The sequence below is a fragment of the Lynx canadensis genome, chromosome D1 (genome assembly GCF_007474595.2).
Source record: "Lynx canadensis isolate LIC74 chromosome D1, mLynCan4.pri.v2, whole genome shotgun sequence".
Taxonomy (NCBI): Eukaryota; Metazoa; Chordata; class Mammalia; order Carnivora; family Felidae; genus Lynx; species Lynx canadensis.
The window spans coordinates 109,594,602-109,606,767 of NC_044312.2; positions in this window are offsets into that span (position 1 = coordinate 109,594,602).

A 12,166-nucleotide genomic window follows, 5' to 3' on the forward strand; every position below is an offset into this window, starting at 1 on the left:
TGGGACAGAGAGAGACAGAGCACGAACGGGGGAGGGGCAGAGAGAGAGGGAGACACAGAATCGGAAACAGGCTCCAGGCTCTGAGCCATCAGCCCAGAGCCCGACGCGGGGCTCGAACTCACGGACCGCGAGATCGTGACCTGGCTGAAGTTGGACGCTTAACCGACTGCGCCACCCAGGCGCCCCAACTGCCTCGCTTCTTTGGGAGTGAGTTCAGGTCTTTGTCCAGAACCCACCTGAAGAAACTCCATGGTGCCCAAACATTTGAGGAAGCCGCATGGGCAGTGTGTGTGTGGGCGGGGGCAGGGGGGTGGTTACTGGCTCCGGCTCCTTCCCGCGGAGATTGCGTCTTCCACCGTCCTCTGTCCACGGCCAGCAGCTACCTGCTAGCCGTGATCTACTCTCCTCTCCTCCTCAGCAGCAGAACCCCAGTTTTACTTCCGATGGCAGTGAGCCCAGCTGAAAGGCCACATTTCCAGCCTCCCTGGCACATACAATGTGACTGCGTGACTGAATTTTAGGATTGGAGACGTAAGGAGAAGGTGTTGGAAAAGATTTTTAAGAATGCTCCTTGAAATAGAAATAATCTTGGTGAAGGCTAGTTCTATCTCCTTGTTTCCTCCCGCATTCCGCCTGGGATGCAGATGTGATGGTTGGAACTCCAGCAGCAATGTTGGGCCAGGAGGTGACCTTGAGAATTAGAGCCATGTGGTGAGGATGGTAGAACAAGATAAAAGCCCCCGGGCTTCCCGTGACACCATAGGAGCTTCCTTGTGTCGCCTGCTTCCAGAGTCTCAACAGAAGGAGACATAAGCTTCTAGTTTGTTTCAGCTACTGGTTTTCTCCCTTGTTTCTATTACTGGCATCCTATGTTCATTATCTCCTACTACATAACAAGTTACCCCCAAATTTAGTGGCTTAAAACATCAATAATCACTATTATCGCTCCCGGTTTCTGTGGGTGAAGAATTCAGGCGGAGAAAACAGGTACGGTTTCTCTCTGCTCTGGGACACTTAAGGGGCTTCTGCTGGAAGACTCTGAAGCCAGGGGTGGCTGTTAGAGCCAACACTGAGCCGGGAGAATTCTCAAAAGGAAAAGAATGTCTGAGGAAAGGGACAGAGCCTTGCTCCAAAAAGCTCATAGCTCTCTGCCTTTGCTCTCTGATTGAAACCTGACACAGCACGGCCAAAACAGAGCACCCGATTTCCAACCTGCGCCCCAACCCTGCCCCTCTCTGTCTTTTCCATCTCGGTAAACACTGCCGCCGTTCGCCCAGTTGCTTACTCCAGACACCTGCGTGGCAATCCTCTCCTTCTCCTCCTTCTTTTTCGTTATGTAACATCTCAGACATCGCAAAGGTAGAGACGTGGGTGCACGTGGGCTCCTTGTCCCCAGCGCCCAGCTCTCCGGCCGTCCCCTACCGTGACCGCTCCTACCCCATCCACGCACACGCACCCCCACTGGGTTATTTTGAAGAAGATCTACAGGCTGTAGCATTTCATCCACGGACGCCCTCCTCACTTCCCCGCGTGAAAGATATCACCCAGGACTCTCCCTACACCAGCTCTCTAAGCAGCCCCCGGGTCTTCTCCATCTGAAGCCACCACCTCGCTTTGGGCCCCCAGGGGCCCTCCCCCAGTGACTACCACAGACTCTATCAGGCGTCCGCTTCACCTCGTCCCTTCCGGCCCATGTAGCGTCATCTTGGAATGTTACTCAGATCACACCTCTACCTCACTCAAAATACACTGGTGCCTCCCACCAAACATCAAATATAGCCCAGGCTTCTGCCCCAGCCCTCGGACCCCTGTGGGCTCTGGCAGATGCCCCAAGCTCACCTGGAGCCTAGATCCCCTTTCCTTACAAAGTCTCAGCCACGGTGGCCTTGTACCCGATCCTGGAACAACCTTCTTCCCTCGAGGTCTTGGCCCACACTGTTCTCCCTCCTAGAGCACTGTTCCTTCCCCTAGTTCTTCCCTCGCTCCGCTCAACACTTAGGGCTCAGCCTGTGTGTGAGTCCTGACCGTCTAAATCCACCTCCCGCCAGCCCCACTGCTATCCTTCGCCTTGGCTCCCTGTGTGCAAGTTCATTATCTGTTTCTTCTGTGCGAACTAAGGCTCCGGGGGGGGGGGCAGGGTAAGGGGCACCTGAGTGGCTCAGTCAGCTGAGCGTCCAAGTCTTGGTTTAGGCGCAGGTCATGATCTCACGGTTCGTAGGTTCGAGCCCCGTGTTGGGCTCTGCGCTGACGGCGCGGAGCCTGCTTGGGATCTTCTCTCTCCCTCTCTCTCTATCACTGCCCTGCTCAGGCTCGCTCGCTCTCTCTCAAAATACATAAGTAAGTAAATAAATGGAGTCCCCCACTCCCTGAAGAAAAAAAAAAAGCTACGGGAGGCAGATGGTCACAGATGCAGATCTTTGAGTTGGACAAAGTGCCAATTCTGCCGCTACGACCTGGGTGATACCGCACTTAAAAGAGGGCTCAAATATAGTAAATGCTCAGTAAATTTAGCGATAATCATCACTAGTACTATTCTTGTTATGAATCATCAACAGACACTCCCTATCGCACAGACACGCGCTTCGCCAGCTGCCAGCTCACGCAGTAGATGTCCAGTGAGCTTGGGCTAAGTGAATGATTCTTGAGCTCCTACTGAGACCTCCAACATCCCAGGGTTCCTGTGTCCCGAGGATGGAGCAGCGGAACCCCTTAGCCAGTGGCCCAGGCCAAAGGAGCTTTATGATCCCAGGAAGGCGAACGGGCCCAAGAAGGGCACCCGGGGAAAGGTGGGCTGCGCTCCCCACACCCCCCCCCGCCCCCGCCCCGCCGTCCAGAGCAAACCACGAAGTTTGGTGTCTCCTTGATGCGGGCCCAGGACCCCTGGCCCCTCAGAGCTTCCCCCAGGTGGCTGGCCCCCGCATTTCTCACGAGTTTCATCTTCTCTCTTACGTCACCCACGCTGCCGTCTATTCTCCGGGGCTCGCGAGTATGAAGTCATCGCCGAGGTGGCCAGGATGTATCTGGAAAGGGTAAGGAGCATCCAGGGGTCCAGCCCCAAACTGGCCGCACCCCTCAGTCAGGGCCGGCAGCGAATGCTGTTGTCCTGCTAGGTGAAGGCAAAAAGCTCCTACGAGTCCGATTCAAGAGACAGAAAGAAAAACAGGCTGGCCAACTTCACAAATGCACATCAAGGGCCGGAGGCGGTAGGACTCCAAAGAGAAGTTTCTACCCAGGGGCGCCTGGGCAGCTCACTGCCTGAGCATCTGACTTCAGCTCAGGTCATGATCATGATCTCACGGTTTGGGTTCTTGGGTTCGAGCCCTGCTCTTCGCGCAGAGCCTGCTTCAGATCTTCTGTCCCCCTCTCTCTCCGCCCCTCCCCTGCTCACGCTCTCTCAAAAATAAATAAGCATTAAAAAAAAAAGAGGGAGGGGCGCCTGGGTGGCGCAGTCGGTTAAGCGTCCGACTTCAGCCAGGTCACGATCTCGCGGTCCGTGAGTTCGAGCCCCGCGTTGGGCTCTGGGCTGATGGCTCGGAGCCTGGAGCCGGTTTCCGATTCTGTGTCTCCCTCTCTCTCTGCCCCTCCCCCGTTCATGCTCTGTCTCTCTCTGTCCCAAAAATAAATAAACGTTGAAAAAAAAATTTTTTTTAAATAAAAAAAATAAAAAAAAAAGAGGGAAAAAAAAGAGAGGAGTTTCTGTCCAGAATGTCAGCTGAGACCAAAATCAGCTGGTTTTCAGTAACCCATGGGTATATTCCAAAAGATAGGTGTATTTTTCTTCTCTTTGCTATTTAAAAAACTTGTAAAATGAAAGAGACCAAAATAAAAATACTGAATTCTTTCAGTAGAAGAATTTCACTGGATGTGTTATAAAATCACCATATGTTACGAAAGACTACAACAGTATAAAGACTAACATTTTAAGAAGCCTCCAAAAAACCTAAAAAGTGAATATAGGATCCTTTAAAAACGCAAGCAGTGTGGACATTTATGATGTTAGGGTCTGAGTTGCCCTCCTGAACTGCTTGCTTAGCTCAGTCTGTTTCCGGAGTCGAACCCGGAAAGCGACGGGCCGTGAGCGCTGGTGCTCGCCAGGCAGTTTCTGTAAGGCCTCCAGCCGTGGGGCAGATGGAAACTCAAATCTCTGTCTTCAGCCTGGACCTCCGTCTTGAGTTCTGGCTTCCGGCATCCAGTTGCCTTCCTGAGGCATCCACTCAGGTGACCTTCCAAGCCCCGGAGATGCAAAACTGACCGTGTCATTTATCTCCCCAGACCGGCTTCGTCTTTTTTTTTTTTTTGTTCTTTTTTAATGTTTATTTTTTATTTTTTATTTTTTTTAGATTTTTTATTTTTTTTTCAACGTTTATTTATTTTTGGGACAGAGAGAGACAGAGCACGAACGGGGGAGGGGCAGAGAGAGAGGGAGACACAGAATGGGAAACAGGCTCCAGGCTCCGAGCCATCAGCCCAGAGCCCGACGCGGGGCTCAAACTCACGGACCGCGAGATCGTGACCTGGCTGAAGTCGGACGCTCAACCGACTGCGCCACCCAGGTGCCCCTATTTTTTATTTTTAAGAGAGAGAGAGAGAGAGCGAGCAGGGGAGGGGGAGGGGGAGGGGCAGAGAGAGAAGGGGACAGAGGATCCAAAGCGGGCTCCACGATGACGGCGGCGAGCCCGATGTGGGCTTTTAACCCAGATCGTGATCTGAGCCCAAGTCGGACGTTCTACCACCTGAGCCACCCAGGCGCTCCTGGCTTCTTCTCCTACGTCCCTGCCTCCATGAATAGCACCTTCCGGGAGCCAAAACCCTTCAGCCACCATTCCTCTCCTTCACAGTCAGCCAGTCACGGAGTCCTGTTCATAGCTGCTCGCCCACCACCTCCCAGTTTTGCTCTCTCCTCCTGTGCCAACCCTGCCTCTGCCTAGGTTCGCATCCCACCCCCTCCTGCCCGGGCAGTGCCCCAAGTGGTCCGCCATATGTATTCTTGCTGTTCTCCTTTGTGGCTTCTCCGTACCCCTGATCCCTTGAGACTCTCTGATGCACAGTAGGGCTCTCAATAAATATTGGAAAAAAGAGCGAATGGTTTATTGTTTTAGTGGGCAGGGGGTTCCTGTGGCATCCACCTGACACTTCCCTCTGTGGTAGCTTTTATTCCCACGGGGATACGGCACTTTGTATTGTGTCCAAATGTCCCAAGTCACACACACGGGAACCAAGAAAATAGCCCTGGGTGAGTACTCTGTGAGACTGTCCCGCAGCGGGGCACCTACCAGGGCAGAAAATAAAATCTATGTAATTTTTATTATTTGTTTATCAGTGAAAGACACTGCCACTTAAAAGTTGCCTGCTTGGGGCGCCTGGGTGGCTCAGTCGGTTAAGCGTCCGACTTCGGCTCAGGTCACGATCTCGCGGTCCGTGAGTTCGAGCCCCGCGTCGGGCTCTGGGCTGACGGCGCAGAGCCTCGAGCCTGCTTCGGATTCTGCGTCTCCCTCTCTGTCTCTGCACCTGCCTCGCTCACACTCTGTCTGTCTCTCTCTCTCAAAAATAAATCATTTAAAAAAAGGTGGCTGGCAACTTTCAAGCGGCAGGGTCTCTCACGAATAAACAAACCAACGATAAAAAAATAGATTTTTCTCTTCTGTCGCGCTTACCAGATGCTCCACGACAGGACCTGCTCCCTGTGGCTAGTGGAATCTCACCCTGACCTAGAATTCTCTTCCTGGTCCCTAAGCGTGGTGGGCCGAATGGTGGCCCCAAGTAAATATGTCCACTCTCTAGTCTCTGACACCTGTGAACATGTCATCTTGCACAGAGAAAGGGGCTTCGCAGACGGGACTGAAGTTAAGGACCTTGAAGTGGAGAGGGGGTTATTGTGAGCTATCCAAGTGGAGACACATTTCAACCAGTCCTTCGGGGACTTCTTTGATCTCCTATTTTCAGCGGCCGCAGACAGTGGAGAATGACTGGAGCCTGGGGAAACGTCAGTCTGCGGGTTGGGCAGCTAATGGGTGGGATGGACTGCTCTTCCCATTCCTTCCTCCGAAAGTCTTGTAATTCTCTCCTCTGTAGCATTCCAAGGGAAGTCTGACCCTTCCAGTGAAGGCCAGTGCTAGGTCTAGGCTGGAGTGAGCCCTCCGGAAAAGGCCACCGCCAGATGTCTGCGTTAGAGCAAGAAAGTCCACCTTCCCCTGAGAACCAGCCCCCCGCCCGCCCCCGCCACCAAATTCCAGGTGTGCGTGTTCCTCATAGGCCCCCATCAGCCACCCCGGATGTGACATGGCCTCCCCAATCTGACTCTGCAAGGCACCCACGGGTCCCTATTCACCTGTCATCAGCCACCAGGGGCAAATCTGGCAGCGGAGCGGAGAAAGCGGGGAGGGGAAGGGTTATAGGCATCCCCAGTCCCAAACCTTCTTCCCAGTTCTCCCAGCGTACCTCCATCAGGATCCCGCTGTCTAACAAGGCCCTTCCTTTGATGTAGGACCTGCCACGCTGCAGCAAACTCACAGGAAGCCCCAGAATATTATGAAACTTTGAAAGAAACACAGAGACACCAGACATCTGTCAGACAACTGGCAAACCGCTAGCTTGAGGCTGTTCACAGTTTCAACATTGGATCTCCCTGCGTTCCTTCGATGACATAATATCTTTGTGAATCTGGGCTTAAGTCCTATTGGGAAAGTCGATGCGTAACAGGAAATGAAGGTGACGATGTCCAATCTGATTCCAAGTTTTGAGAAGCCGCGCGGTGTCCAACAGGCACATACTTCACTAGCCAGCAATTGTGATTACTTAAGAATGAAAAGATTCTTGCATCCTTCGAAACTTTGTTGAATGTTTATTTATTTCTGAGAGACAGACAGAGAGAGACAGAGCATGAGCAGGGGAGGGGCAGAGAGAGAGAGAGGGAGACAGAAACTGAAGCAGGCTCCAGGCTCCGAGCTGTCAGCACAGAGCCCGGTGAGGGGCTTGAACTCACGAACCGCGAGATCATGACCCGAGCTGAAGTTGGTCGCTCAACCAACCGAGCCATCCAGGCGCCCCAGTTCTTGTATCTTTCAATGTATGCATATTATTTTTTCAAAGGACTGCTGAGTTATTAAAATACAAGTACCTCTTATATTGTTTGGACTTAACTATTAAATGAAACTGTTAGGCATTTAAAAAAAAATTTTTAAGTACACTTCACACCCAACGTGGGACTTGAACTCACCACCCTGAGATCCAGAGTCGCACGCTCCACCAACTGACAACTGAGCCAGCCAGGTGCTCCTGTTAGAGTTTTTTTTGTTTTGTTTTGTTTTGTTTTTTTGTCGTTGTTGTTGTTTTGGTTTGGTTTTTGTTTCGGCCCGGGGTGCCATGAAAATCTCACCGAGGTACTCAGATACCGTGGACCCAGGGAGTTTAAGAGCCTCTGCCATGGGAATTTGATGGGTTTGGGACTTCAGTGTTTGCCGATTCAGCTCTCCTGTGATCAGTTTCTGGACCCCGTGTTCAGGGCTCTCTGGTGCGAGCCGAGGCAGACGGAGCTTCTTGTAGCAGGTTCGTGCAACCACCCTGAACTTGCTCACTGGCTTCCAGCAGGAAACCTTGACGCTCCCCATAAAGAGTCCTTTTTCTCTCTGCCAGATTACTGTGGCTCTGGTTGACACTTTAGAATGCCCCTTTTTCCAAATGAGGAGCCAAACATCGAGCCACCAGAGACCCTGCCTCAGGTTCCCCAGCCCTCACGGAGTGAAGCTGGAATCAAAGCAAGGCTGTCTGGTGCAGGGTGACTGCCCTCAGCCACTACTAGCTGACTCCCAGGAAGAACTAAATCCCTGAACTCACCAAAACCATGCTAAAGCATGGCCACCACCAGATGCCCTAAAACTGCACCACGACCTGACTCCGCCCCTCTTGTCTGCATCCCACAAGGTCACAGACCTCAGAATCCTCTGCCAGAATCACAGCTGACCCCTCCTGGGTTAGGAAGACGTCACGAATCCCACCCCCGCCCCCCACTACTGCCCCCAAATCACAGCACAATCAGCCCACGAGGTCACACCTTGCAGCATCTGGCTGAAAGCAAGTTCCCTCTGTCAAGGTCAATCCCGATGGGGCTTTTTCTGTAGACCTGCATCGCTGGGAACACCTCAGAGATATATGTGTGGTTTTCTTTATTCACAGAACTAGATTTCTGAAGTATGTCCGTATTCAAGTGGAGATCGAAGAAGCCCACCCGAAAGAATTGTGGACTGACAGTGAACTGTGGATTGAGCAAAAGTTCTCCTTGAAAGGGCTATTTTGAAGATTCCGATTCTGACTTTGGAGGAGCTAAGATGATTGGCAGTGGAAGGAATCACGTAAAATGCCCTAAGTAAAAACGTATTGAGTTAAAAAAAAAAAAAAAAAAGCAAGTCCCCTGAGAGGTGGGAATTTTCTAATCGGAGACATGGCTGTCACTGTGGCCTGGCTCAGCTCCAGGGGTGACGATCACAGAATCTACTGGGGTTCAAACCTCCACTTACTAACGTGGTCAAATGGGGCAGTGGCTTAACACGAGGCACACGGGCTGAAGTGCCTTCGGCCTCCCCGTCCGTCAATCACGGTGAGAATGGCACTCACTGCATGGGGGCTGTTACGGGCCTCAAATGGGTGAAGACATTTCAAGCCCTTAGAATAGGACTAGGCATATAATAGGTTGCTGCAAGCTCTCATTATTATTTTCACTAAGATTTGCCACCAAACCCTACTTCCATTCATAGTGGCCAGGGCGCCTGCGTCGGAATCTCATCTGGAAAGCATCTTATTCTCCAGGCTTTGGGTTGGTTGGGGGGTCGCTCCACCAAATGCCTAACGCAGGCTGTCTAGCTGGGTGTTGGTACCTACTGGAATCCGGTAGGTGTTAGTTCTGCCCCTCTTTAACCTCAGCTCCCCAGTCTGTCCCACTAACCTTTGAAAAACAGTTCATTGAGCCCCTGGCACTGACTCCTGGAGCCCCGGTCTAGTGCGGGAGTGAGCAAGGGAATATTTTCAAATGTAGTGATGAGCGCTGAGATCAATCCTGCTCCAAAAACTGTGACTCTCAGCTTCTACATGAGGGTCTCTGAGCCCGAACCCACTCCCTCCTGCCAAATGCACACCCCTGAGGAACGTGTCCACAGTTTGGAGGGCTAGTTGGGGGAGGGGAGCACCCAACATTAACAATTTAGGTGACAGTTTGTGCTTTCACCCCTGGGAAACAGGATTCGTGCATAAAGAACAGCTAAAGTCCCACCAGCCACTGCGAAGACTGGCAGGGGCCGCCTCTGCTCACAGAGGCCTCCTTGGGGGTCTTCCAAATATGATGGAGGACACGTGAGTGGATCTGCTATTTTGCCGGTCTGGGGGCAAATATTTGCCAAGGCGGCCAGTTTTTGAATAACACAAACACGTAATAAATACTTTAAGGAAGTATTTATTGAACCCTAGTGTGCTTTGGGAGAGGGGCCGGGCTTCCCGGTGCCTGCAAGTCCCGGCGCTGAAAGCAGGTGGCGCCAAAGGCCCATTCATCGACGCCATCCACCGGACTCTCGACCTCGTCTCGGAGCTCCCCCCAGAGAACCTGCAATCTAGACGACCGCAAGCCGTGAGTAGGGAAGGAGAGGGTGCCAGGGCTAGGTTCAGGGGCATCCTGGTCAGGGACAGGAGTTCGGATCCACTAGTCTGAGCATACTCAGAAGGCGAGTCCTGGGCCCCGGAGTCCCGAGAAGGTGGAACGTGTTGGTGGGCGTGGCTTTGCATTCACAGTAGGTGGAGCCTGAGAGGAGAAGGGGCGACGCTCTCTGTGTGGGCGGTACTTGTGCTCAGAGCCCCCAACAGGGGGCGCTCTGGGTGGGCGGGTCTTAAGGGATCTTCAGGGATGGGGTTTGTGAGTATTCTTAGTGGGCGGACCCGAAGACTCTGCAGGTGAGCCGTTATCTCAGTGAGAAGTAAGGGTGTTAGCAGCTGTATGTGGGCGGAGCTTTCCCCAGTGAGATGGGCCTGGGGCACCGCCCCTATCATTTAAAACTCTGCGAGGGGCGGGGCTTATGGCTGGGGGCGGAGCCCGACGAGGCTCTTAAGGGCAACGCGTAACCACGGGAAGGCGGAATTTGCAGGTCTCCTGGACTTGGGGGAAGTCTCTGCGGGATGTTCTGCACTGCTGAACTGGGTCTCAAGTTCCGAAGAGGGGCGGGGCTTGTGGTTCAGTCGGGTTGGGCACGCTACGCGGCGCGAGGAGAGAGTGTAAACTCTTGGTGGAGTTTATACTTCCTGAAAGCGGGAACTAATTAAGAACTGCCGGTCTGCCCAGGCCGCCCTGGGAAGGTGGGGCTTATGGTCCTGGTGGGCGGGGCCATCGTTACTGCTTCGGCCGGGGCGGAGCGGATAGAGCAGAGGGGCGGGGCAATAGTTCTTCGAGAATCTCTGAGCTGGCAGGGGGAGAGGCTTGTGGCTTTGGTGGGCGGGGCCTCTGAAGAGCTCCCGCAGAGAGGGTGCTGTGACAGCAGTGGGTGGGCGTGGCTCGTAACTAGGAGGGACCTATCTGACAGTGCCGGGGTCTGTAGGCAGGAGAGTTTCGCGCCTGATTGAGGCGGGGTCTGAGAGTCAGTGGGCGGAGCCTACGACACAGCTCCGGGTCTGGGCGGAGCCCGGGCTCGGCGCAGGCGGGGGTTCTGCCCTGGGAGGCAGTCTGTTTAGGCCCGCACGCAGCTCCGCATCTGTTGCTCATTACGGGATGACAAAGAGCCGGCTCTGGGCCCCCTTCCCCACTCCCATCCCCTCCCTCCGACAGCAGTGCATTTAACTCCTTCCTGCCTTTGGGGCGCTCTGGATCCCCTGCCCAGGGTCACGGGAGGGAGCTCCAGTCTGTCCCATCCTGGCAGGCTTTGTCACCCCCTAGAATGCGCCCACATCTCCTTCTCAGACCCGGGCCTCTGGACCACCCCGCGACCTCACTCTCCTGCATCGAATCTCTCCAGCGGAGTCTCGGAGGTTAAAAACTCGGGCAGGATCTGGCGGGGGCGTCTGGTTTGAGTTAGGGGAACTTGAGAACGGGGACGGGGACCGGGGGCGGTGCGTAGCGTTCCCTCCACCCCCTCCACGGCCCCCGGTTCGTCCCCAGTTATGGCCCCTCCTCTACCGGTCCCCTGGGGCCCGGCCCAGGCCCAGGCCCAGGCCCTGGGGCCAGAGGGTGGCATAGGGCACCCCTCCTCTCCTGTCTGGGTGGTCGTGGTGGTTCTGCTCTGTCCTAATTAGAGGCCCCTTAGAGACAGACTGCAACTGAAAAATTACAGAGGCAGTGGGAACCGGCGCCTCCCTGGCCCAGGTCCCGCCTCTCCGGGTCCCTAAGGCAGTGAGCCCAGGATGATGGAGTTTGCCAGGTTCCCCCAGGCTTTGACTATCCCATTCTGGATTCATGGGACACCTCAGCATGGAGCAACTTGCACAAGCTCTGGTCTCCTGGGTTCTCTCTGTCCCAGCACCACCCACATGGAGAAGGGCAAAATGTGACCCAAGACTGGAAGGTCTTACTCAGAAGCCTGTCAAGGGAGCTGGATATGGGATATCTCTCCCAGGTTCTGTGCTCTCCCCATCTCGGCCTGCTAGGCAGACTCCCACCTACTCCCCAGAGCAGGGAGGAAGGGCACCTTCAGAACACCCCTAAACCAAGGGAATGGTAGCACCCTTGAGTGACCCTGGGCCCCAGCCACCAACTTCTGGGCAGCCTGTGGGCACAGAATAGGAGGCACCAGAAGACAGAAACTCACCCACTAGACTCCCTTCACTCCCCAGAATCACCAGACCCAGAGTTTACCTTTGACTCCTAAATCCCAGTTTGGCTCCAGTTCAGCAGAAGCCTTCATTCTAGAATTCTCCCCCATATTCAGCCTCACTTTCTTGGAGTTTTGGTTAAAAAAAAAAAAAAGGAACAAATATGAAACTCTCTCCATGCCAAACCTCCCAATCCTGGGCTCGCTGTGTGACTGTAGGCAAGGCTCTGCCCTCTCTGGGCTCCTGTTTACCTGAGAATCTCTGAAGCATACTCTCCCTTAGGGGGTCTTACCTTATTTCCTTGGGCCCAGACAAGCTGAAGGAAGGTCCCCTCTTTTTGCTGAGTCCTCCCAGACCCTCCCCTCAGACATCAATGGGGGTCAGGAAC